We start from the raw sequence: 9,437 nt of genomic DNA on the forward strand, positions 1-9,437 counted from the left end.
AATACATATTTACTAGTATCTTTCCAATAAAATGCTTGTATTAATAATAATTAAGTCTTAATAACACTAATACTTAATAATAATTATGTCTGATGGACTAATACTTTTTTGCCATCCAGAAACTTATGCTGAAATAATTCTTTACTTTTAACTGCCATTAATTCTGTATTAATATTTCATGTATAAAATATGCTGTCAACTTCACTGCATGAAGTACTGTAAGAAAAATGCATGATTTAATAGCTTTTCATTATAATATTTCCTGCATAATCTTATGATTAGCTTACTGAGTCTTGACATTGTAAACTACATTTTTCCCCTAAAAGAGCAGAACAGAGTTTAATGTTCATAATTAGAGCAGCACCACAGTTCTAACAAAAGCAAAGGAGTTACTTAAATTCTTAACTGAATACGAAACACTTTGCTATGTTGAAATCTCTCTTTTAAAAATAGCTTTGCAGGCGAAAGGAATCGTGTACTTAAAAATGTGGGAAAAAAATTTGATAAAAACATCCGTAGTTTCTTTAGGAAGTTGCAGAAGTGATTAAAAAGTGTGACCTCCACCAAAGCTTCTGTTGGTTGTATGAGATATAATCCCTGCAGGCAGGGAGGTTCTTGCTAAAGGTGGGATGAATCCGTCCTCTACCTGCGGTCCCACACAGTGCTGGGGCCGTGGATGACATCAAACACACTGAGAGCAACTACATAGAATGTTTTGGAATATATTGAATTTTTACCTCATTTCAAGCTTCTTATCCATCCTTCCCACTCAGCCACGGGGTGTTTTTCCTTTGTCCCAAACACTTTGGCAGAAAGCAGGCTGGCAGCAACAAGGAGGGAGGACTGAATCGTGGCTACATGTTTTCATCATGGAAAAAGAGGAAACAGAGGTAGTGAAGCGGTCCATGAGGGACAAATCTGTGCCAGTAAGAGGGTCAACGAAATTTATTTCTATTCTGGCACAATGATGGAAGAAGAAGGAAATTGCACTTACCAAAATTCTGTTTGGGGGCAGAATAAGCAGCTCCTCACTGCTCCTTTCGAGAAACCGGGAACGAGCTGCTCTTACTTCTTTTTTATCGATTGTAGACGTCAGGAAAAACCAATATTTGATTTTTATGGATGGATCCTAATGACACTTCTCAATTTTTGATTTGTCCTTGAGTTTGAAGGCAATCTTCAGTGTAGTTTTACACAGAAAGGGCTAGAAAAGAGAAGAAAGTTAAAGAGTTCATGTCAGACCACTCAATGTGGGATTAGGAAGATAAAGAAAGATAACAAAATTGGGGGGGATGCAATAGTTGTCTTCACACTGAAAAGGGTTATCTCAGAGATATTCCAGAATATGAATATCTCTGTTTTACAAAAAAAATATTCATAATAGCCATCATCCATCATAAGGTTCGTCTTCTTCAATAAGGAATGAGGTTTTCTCTGCCTGTCTGTATTGATACTGACCTCACAAGGTATTTAGTTGTTTCTGATAAGCAGGGTTAAATTGATTAATACAGCTGGATCATAAGCCAATGAGAGTTTAAATTCAAAATAGAGTCTCACACACACACACATAAATATACATAGAGGCATTCTGGAGTTCTTTTCTGCGTGTTCCTAAACAAGGTACAGAAAAATATCAAGTTCTCAGCTCTTGCCTAGCACAGCTCTTGATATCTCTGTTAGGAAAATTACCCTTTACATCTGTAGATCACAAGTACTCCACTTAAAAAGCTGTAAATCTAAAGATTCAGAAAATTGTATCCCAAAATTACTCTTTGCCATTGCTTTACTGGGTCACTAAGAGGCAGAGTGGTAGAAAACTGTCCTATTTTTATGTGAAGCTTCAAAGTCAGTTATAAAAAATAACTTTTCCAGCCTTCAAATATAGTCATCTTGGTCTTCTTTTTCTTTTATTTTTCAACAAAAATTGCTTGATGTAATTCACTTACTTCCTCTGGCTTTAAGTATAATTCCTCTGTTATCACTGAAAAAATATCTTATGATTTTTCCCTTCTGAATACTAAAAGCAAACTCCAGCCAAAGACTGAATTATAAAATGGTACAGATACATGGATTAAAAACCCTTATGGAACACTTTAATATAAGCATATATGGTATTTTCTTATGCATTTTCATATAAGCATTTTTCTGTGAATTTGTTTTTTTATTCTGCATCGAATTGAAAAGGCATATATTTTAAATGTTATTAGAGTTCCTTGGTTTGTAATATAACAAAAGACACTTTTCAGAATGAATAGCCTAAGAGCTTCATATATCCTAAATACATTTTTCTCTATTATAAAGTGGCGAAAACTATGTCTAAGTAATGTGCAGTAAAGATGAGGTTAAAAAAGAAATTAAGACCATCCTAGTTTTAACAGTAGTCAATGGCTTTTTTAATGGTTGTTTAAAAGTTCCAGTTTCCAGCTCATTGAGGGGGTCCTATCTAAACTCTGCTTGTACCCTACCTGTGGTAGGGATTGGCCTCATGTCTACATATCCCACCCTGAACAGTGGGAATTTTGAGATGCCTTTGCCTTCCCCGAGACACCTGTCAGTGGGGATCAGCATGAGAGGATCAGACATTAACTTCAAATGAAACCAGGGTTTCATCTACTGTCCCAAAGTTCGAAACAATTGAAACTATTCATCTGAGTGTGGTAAATGAAATCTCCAGAAAGGAAAAAAAAGGGCTCTGTATATGCTTGCTGTCACCAGGAGATTTGATTGACACCAGTACACCCACCAGCCTTCAGCAATCACAACTCAAAAGGAAACCAGAAGAACTGGGAGCAGATGGGTAAGCTTTTAAGTAAATATAAAAGTTAAAGATGATTACTGTTAGCCTTGGCACAGAGAGGCTTTCTTTCTGCCAGGAGTTAAGGGCTGATAAAGTCAGCTGTACAGCACATGCCTTTCATATTTGACAGAAAATATTGTTAAAATTCCAATTCTAAAGATGAGAAGATGCCTGGATGCACGCAAAGGATCCAAGAGCTTTATTTTGAGAAATACTCAGGGCACTATTAAGGATCTCAGAGCACACAGACCTGTACTTTTATGCATAAGTAAAACATCTTCAAAGAAAATGACAAAAAAAGTTTAAGCCAAAAGAGTTGTTTTCGGTCACAGCTCTTTGCAAATTCGCATTCTGAATCCACACTTCTCTTTAATAAAAATGAAAGCTACGCATCCAGTGTCCTGTTTTTTCAGCATAAACACTTAATTTTATTCTTGCATCACGCTTACCACTGTTGAATGGGACTGTACTGACTGGAAAATATTTAAACTGTGGGTTACATTTCAGAAAAGAGATGTTCCTCTGGTCAGATGAGCGTAACTTGTCCAATAAAACAAACATCCTTCCACAGCATAGTCTTTCAAAGAGCAGGATCTCTTTCTGACCATCTTTATGTGGTTCTTTGTGTAACACCTGAAGCTGCAGGAGAGAAAAAAGCCCAAAAGCTCCACGAAGCTGCTGGTCACAGAGTTTCTGAAAGGCTCTGGCAGAGAAGCTGTAAGTCCAGGTTTGCACGTCACTCAATTAAAGGAGTTAAAAAGCCACCAAACTCCAGCTGACACCACTTCAGTGCAGCTGAGGGTCTGTCCCGGGACATTCAGACACACAGGGGGAGGGACAAGTCAATTGTAAGTATGGATACATCGAGATCACAGGAAAATCCTATGGGTCTCTGGGTCCTCACAAAAGGCTCACAGAAGCTACACAGAAGAATAGCTCTTCCTTTTCCACCCCCAAGCCTCCACAACCAGCTAAGAATGATGATACAGGGAGCTCCTGATCCACACCCCCAAGCCAGACGCACAGAAGTTAAGGATAACAAGACAGGAATTAATTTCTGCAGCAAGTTTCTGCTCTACACATGAACTTCTACAGAAAATAAAGCTCTTTCCAAGTGCTCTTTGCTTTGCTCGTATGTGCTCTTTCAAAAGGATGCCACTGCCTGGTGTTCACATGAAAATTGAGAAGAGCAGAGAAATTTAGTTAATTTTTTCCCCTCACAACTTACCCACTCAGTTTTGCGGTGATTTTTTTTAATTAAATCTTTGATAATTCTAACTAGGTTCTAGTAAGCATCAGTGAACGTCAGAATATCATATAATATATTATGTTAATATTATTTATTTTGTTAAACAGATCTGCCTTGGCAATTCTAATGAGAGGTGGAAATTGGTGAGCTGTCTGTGCTGGGACTCCAAAATGGAGCTAAATTATCTTAGGAAAAATACATTAAAGAAAGAAAAAGGAAGTAAGCATGATAAGCAAAAATAGTTTTGTTTGGAAAACAGGTTAAAGATTAAGAATGGAAAGCAAGAAGATAAAAGAAAATCATACACAAAAGTTGAAAAGAATACAAATTAGTAAAATCGAAAGTCCCTCCTGCCTTACACCTTGTAAGAAACACAAAGAATATTCACATGGATACAAGGGCTATGGTCCCTTATTTCCTTCTTACTTGAGTAGCTGTTTAATTACAGCAAAATGCCCACATTTTACATCCTGTGGGCCACGGCTTCCACAACCTCACAGGTGTAAGAACCTGGAGAATGAGCAGCAAGGTGGCATTAGCTCCTTTAATTCACTACATTTCTATGTGTGTTAGTAAAACGCGTTGGAAACACCTTGAGCACCATCCTAATGAGCCCTTAAGTGCCGGCAGTGTTGTGTAATTAACAAATTGCAGGGCTCGGGGAAACTCTGCATCCTTCCTTTCCAATAGAAAAATCGTTCCTGCAACGCAGCTGTTGGACACTTGCAGCATCTTTTTAAGTAATATGTCTCAGCATTTAAATTTGTAAAAAAGAAAGCAAGTATTTATTTATTAAAGAAAATACATAGTAATAAAAAAGGATATAAGAAGACTGGTTTTCTTTAAAATAAAATGCCGTGTATATATGTATATGAAGAATGAACATAAGGAGCATATAAAAAATAAAACAAAATAAATTATATACTACAAAAATTTGCAAAAGTTAAAAGATCAATTAATAGTTATTCAAATATTTTTTAGTTGACCATAGATATAAAAGTATCAGAATAACATGTTTATGCATATTATTTTAACAACTGGTGCCCAAAGGAGATCTTTCAATAAAAACCCATCAAGCCTATTAACTTTGAAAAGTTATTATTTGAAACCAAATAGCAAACACCTACTGTAAATACCTTTACAATTACGCTTTTTATGCACATCAGTATAAATAATATTGTTTAACCAAAATCCTATGACACTCAACCTTCATATATATGTTGACAAGATTCTCCAATGGTTTGTTACCATACAAAAGAGTGGGACAAATTACTTATTTATATATACAAAACATGCTTATAAAGGCCAGCTGCAGGTATTTTTTGGAAAGTGCATTTTAATAAGGTCCTATTCAGTGGGGGAACAAATGGGGAAAAAGTAGTTTGCACTACAGAGTTTAGTGCAAGAGCTTTCTCTTTTTCTAACAACGAAATCAATCATTTGTCCAGACTGTGGGGAGTCAGAGTTAGTTACTGAAAAGAGCTCCATATATAAACAAGTCAATAACTCATTGTGTGTTATTGTTGGACTGAAGAAGTCTGCTTTCAAAAAGCTGCCCCTGCTTCTCTGAGAATGAATGTCACTGTATTCAGGGAGTGAGAGAGGGGCCTTTTGTTTCTAGCTATTGCTAACTGCCATTTATGTATGGGAAAAGGGATGTGGCTGCTGGTTGTCCCAGGAAAACCAGACCATCACCACCACACAGTTCTGCACCGGGCCTGCCCTGCTCTTTATTTTGTATCTGCACCCCTGTTGGAGAATTCACACGTTTCATCGATTTCTCTAGGAATATTTGTAAATGCTTGCTTGATTTCATAAAGATAAAATGGCTGGAGATTAGAGGAAATAACATATTTGACCATTTATTTTATCTATGACAGTTAAAGGAATAACACCCTAAATATAATTGCCCTTAAGGTTTTCTGAATATATAGCAACAGCACGTAAGTGAATTTTAACACGTCTTTGTACCATTTCATGTTTCTTCTTTAAAAGAGACTAAACCCCATAGTTGCTGAATCGCCTCAATTCAGACTTGGGAAGAAAAGGAGAATTTTAATGTTATTTTTGTTCACCTAGCTACAATCAGGGTAAGATTCCTCACCCTCCAGCCCAGCCAGTTAAAGAAAGTTCTTTGAGATTTAAGAATAAAAATCAGAGGTTCTGCAAATAATTTTGTTCATTCCAAAAAGAAACTCAGGGGAGATATATTCATATCTGTTAAGCTGTTCACATGTAGAAGTGTTTTAAACACCATTCACAAGTGTAGTCTAGATTGGATTCTTGTTAAAAATGACAAACTTCACTAATTTTAAAGGAAGTCTATTTTCATTAAAAGTCAATATTTGACATATTCTTTACAGTGACATAGAAATCAAAGTTTCTTTTCTGTTAAGCTGAATAAAACTGGAGAAAAAATCATAATCATTGTCTCATCCTGTGGAATTAGCACGGGTTCACATAGGAAATAAACTTAATCCACGTTTCAAAATATTTACAGCACTTCCTTGGACTACAGAACATTTCTTAAATAATAAAGAAATACAGAAGAAACAACAGCCTTTTCCCACCAAACCATCATGATGAACATTCAATATGCTTTAGGAGGCAGAACAATAGGGAAATCCCAACAGCAAAAGCTCATCAATGTGGTTTCCAAGTGTAAAACCAGGATCACGCTGCATAATCCCAGTGTATAATTCCACAGATTTGCAGCTCGCAGCTCATCGGGTCTGTGCAAACAAGGGTGGCTCTGATGAGCACCACTGCACTTAGTGATGAGCACCACTGCTTTCAGAATTCACTGTTCTCCAGTAATGCCTCTCACGCCTTTGAGCCTCTGTGTGGCTGCAGGACAGTTCCAGGTGTTTGGAAACTTGTAATTTTTGGTGGTTTTTATTATCAGATGCAGCTGCATTTCTGGCTGTTCCTTTTGTCTCTTAAAGAGTGATGAGATTCTGCCTTCCAGGGAAATCAGGTGCCCTCCTGGGTGAAATTACTTGTCGAGGAACTCAGAGAAGATACAGGAAATGAATCTTATAAAAGTAACAGTTGCTGAAGTTGAGGATGCATTTAAAAGCTTTGTTAAAACCCAGACCTGTTACAGTTCTTCTGAATAAAAACCTAAAGACTGGACTTCCACCACAGCAGTGTTGTAAGGAAAATCTGTCTGACAATGGCACATCAAGCCAGGACTCTGAGAAATAGTGAGAGACTGAGTTCGAGTTCTGAACTGAGAGTTCACCTTCAGAAGTGCTCAGGAGAGGCAAGGAACAAAAGAACATTCCAAGAAGTGTAGCCACACATTTTCCCCCTCAATATTATTTACTTTGTGGATATTAAGGTCCTGTTGAGATCGTGGACACTGCAGCCCAAGTCACTTAAGCAGAAGAAATACTGACCTAACACTGAATAAAGACCAAAAAGTGAACGTGACAGAATAAGTGTGAGCACACAGATGGGTGTACTAGCTTATGGACATAATTTCAAATATATCAGACTTCAAAAATAATTCCTATATTAAAAAAAGTGCCGATGTCACAGCTACAGATGCTGATAGACAACAATAGAACTCAGTCTTTATGTCCCAGAAGATCTTCAAATGTGCCATTTGGCAAAAAAAGAATATTATAAACTGGAGGGAAAAGGTACAAGTTGGCTCAATTAAAAAGGATTTAGTAAGTGGATATGGTATTTACTTTAATATTCCTGTAGCCATCCAAAGTCTTTTTGAATTGGTAAGCTTGGCAAAAAACAATTAATGAACAACAACTTATAATAACAACTAATAACAACAGAAGGAAATATGTTGTACAATCAAGTGAAATAAGTTTATTTAAAGTGGCCAAGCAACACTAGGAAAAAATATATAAACTGCATAATACAAGTAGGTATACATAAATATTTCAGAGAAAAAACTTGTGCCATAACTTTAAAAAATGTATTTACTTTGAATGGGAAAGATACTAATAGTTGTTAAAGACACTTCATGCCTGGTGGGAATACTTTCCTTCATGGAAATGAAAGAAAAGTGATAAAACATTTCACTTATACAAACATTCTAAGTTATGCTTCTTAATATTATCAATTCTCATCATAGAGAAAACTTCATATTGAAATTCCCCTGTGGGAAGCAATCTGAGACTATTTATTTTCATATGACCAAAAAATCAAACAAGATAAAGAAAAGGACAAAAAACAGATTTTAGGCAGAGAGAATCTGATTGCTCAAGGACACACAAATTAATAATGATTTGGTATCCCTTATTTTTCTTATTTCACCATGAAAAGGGACAATAATAAATATTATTTGTCATGACTGTTTTACTTGCCTTATTAAAATACCAACTTATTAACTAACTGCTTAGAACAAGATCCATCTCTAACAGATTTGTATTGCAGAAAATTATTTATAAAGAAGGAAAACACACCCAGGTAGTGAACTAATAACTAAATGGGGATAAACATGAACTAGGTACTCAAACTCACTGCCTGGTCCATTTTTATTCATTATAAATGATTAGCAAATTGATGTAGGAGAGTTTTAGCCTCCCCTACTCACCTGTTTCACATATTCTAGGAGGAAGACAAAAAATGCCAAAGACACATCCAGTCCCTCTGAAACTGGAACTCTCCAAAGGGTGGTTCAAGCCTGAGTGTGGCCTCTTTTGATTGCCTGAATATCATAATAATCTCTGACACACTACAGACTCTGGTGCAGGGACAATTTAAGATTGAGCAGGATAATTATCAAGATTGGATATGAACCATCTAAGCTTCCTGAAATGGAATTAACCTTCTCTGAAAGAGAAATGTTCACCACAATATAGAAATCGGTGTTTCTCATTTAAAGACTTTCTCATCTAAATCAAACCCCAAAAGCAGTGTATGACAATGATACAAAAGACTGAGAGAGATTTAAATGAAGCAAGAAGCTATTGAGTCAAATAAGGGATAATTTCATGGCCAAACACCTTTAGCTTGTTCTGCATGAGAATGTATTTTACAAGTATTATCACTTGAAAAATTCAAACCCAGATAAGGTTTCAGAAATTTATGTTGAAAAAAAAAAACCAAAACAGTGGGTTTCATTTCTGTATTTTCCAAAACAAATCTCCTGCTTTGAAGCGGAATTTTTTTATTAAAAAAAAAAGCAAACAGAATGTATCGTTTTGGTTTTGGAACAACTTGTTGATTTGACACCTTCTGTTTTTCATAACTACAAAATCATTTCTGCTCGTAGCAAACGCAAACTAATGATAGCAAACTAAACCCCACACCTCCACGTGCAGCATCCTCAACTGCAGCCGTGAGGAAGAAGCTCCTCCTCCTCCAGCCCAAGGTGCTCCTTAGGGAGCGGCCACTGGCGGGTAATTACCTGGCACAAAAGGG

At 36.3% G+C, this 9,437-nt stretch overlaps 1 long non-coding RNA gene across 1 annotated transcript in view; it reads right to left on the reverse strand.

Moving 5' to 3' along the window:
* Positions 1-777: 777 nt before the first annotated feature.
* The window catches only part of LOC113978412, an 87,020-nt gene continuing 78,360 nt past the window's right edge, over positions 778-9,437 (reverse strand). Inside the window, exons 8-9 of the long non-coding RNA XR_003537566.1 lie at positions 995-1,204; positions 778-854 (exon numbers count right to left, since the gene is read on the reverse strand). This is a non-coding gene — a long non-coding RNA (uncharacterized LOC113978412). The remainder of the gene's footprint in view (positions 855-994; positions 1,205-9,437) is intronic.

The sequence above is a fragment of the Neopelma chrysocephalum genome, unplaced genomic scaffold (assembly GCF_003984885.1).
Source record: "Neopelma chrysocephalum unplaced genomic scaffold, ASM398488v2 Primary Assembly neopelma1_323, whole genome shotgun sequence".
Taxonomy (NCBI): domain Eukaryota; kingdom Metazoa; phylum Chordata; class Aves; order Passeriformes; family Pipridae; genus Neopelma; species Neopelma chrysocephalum.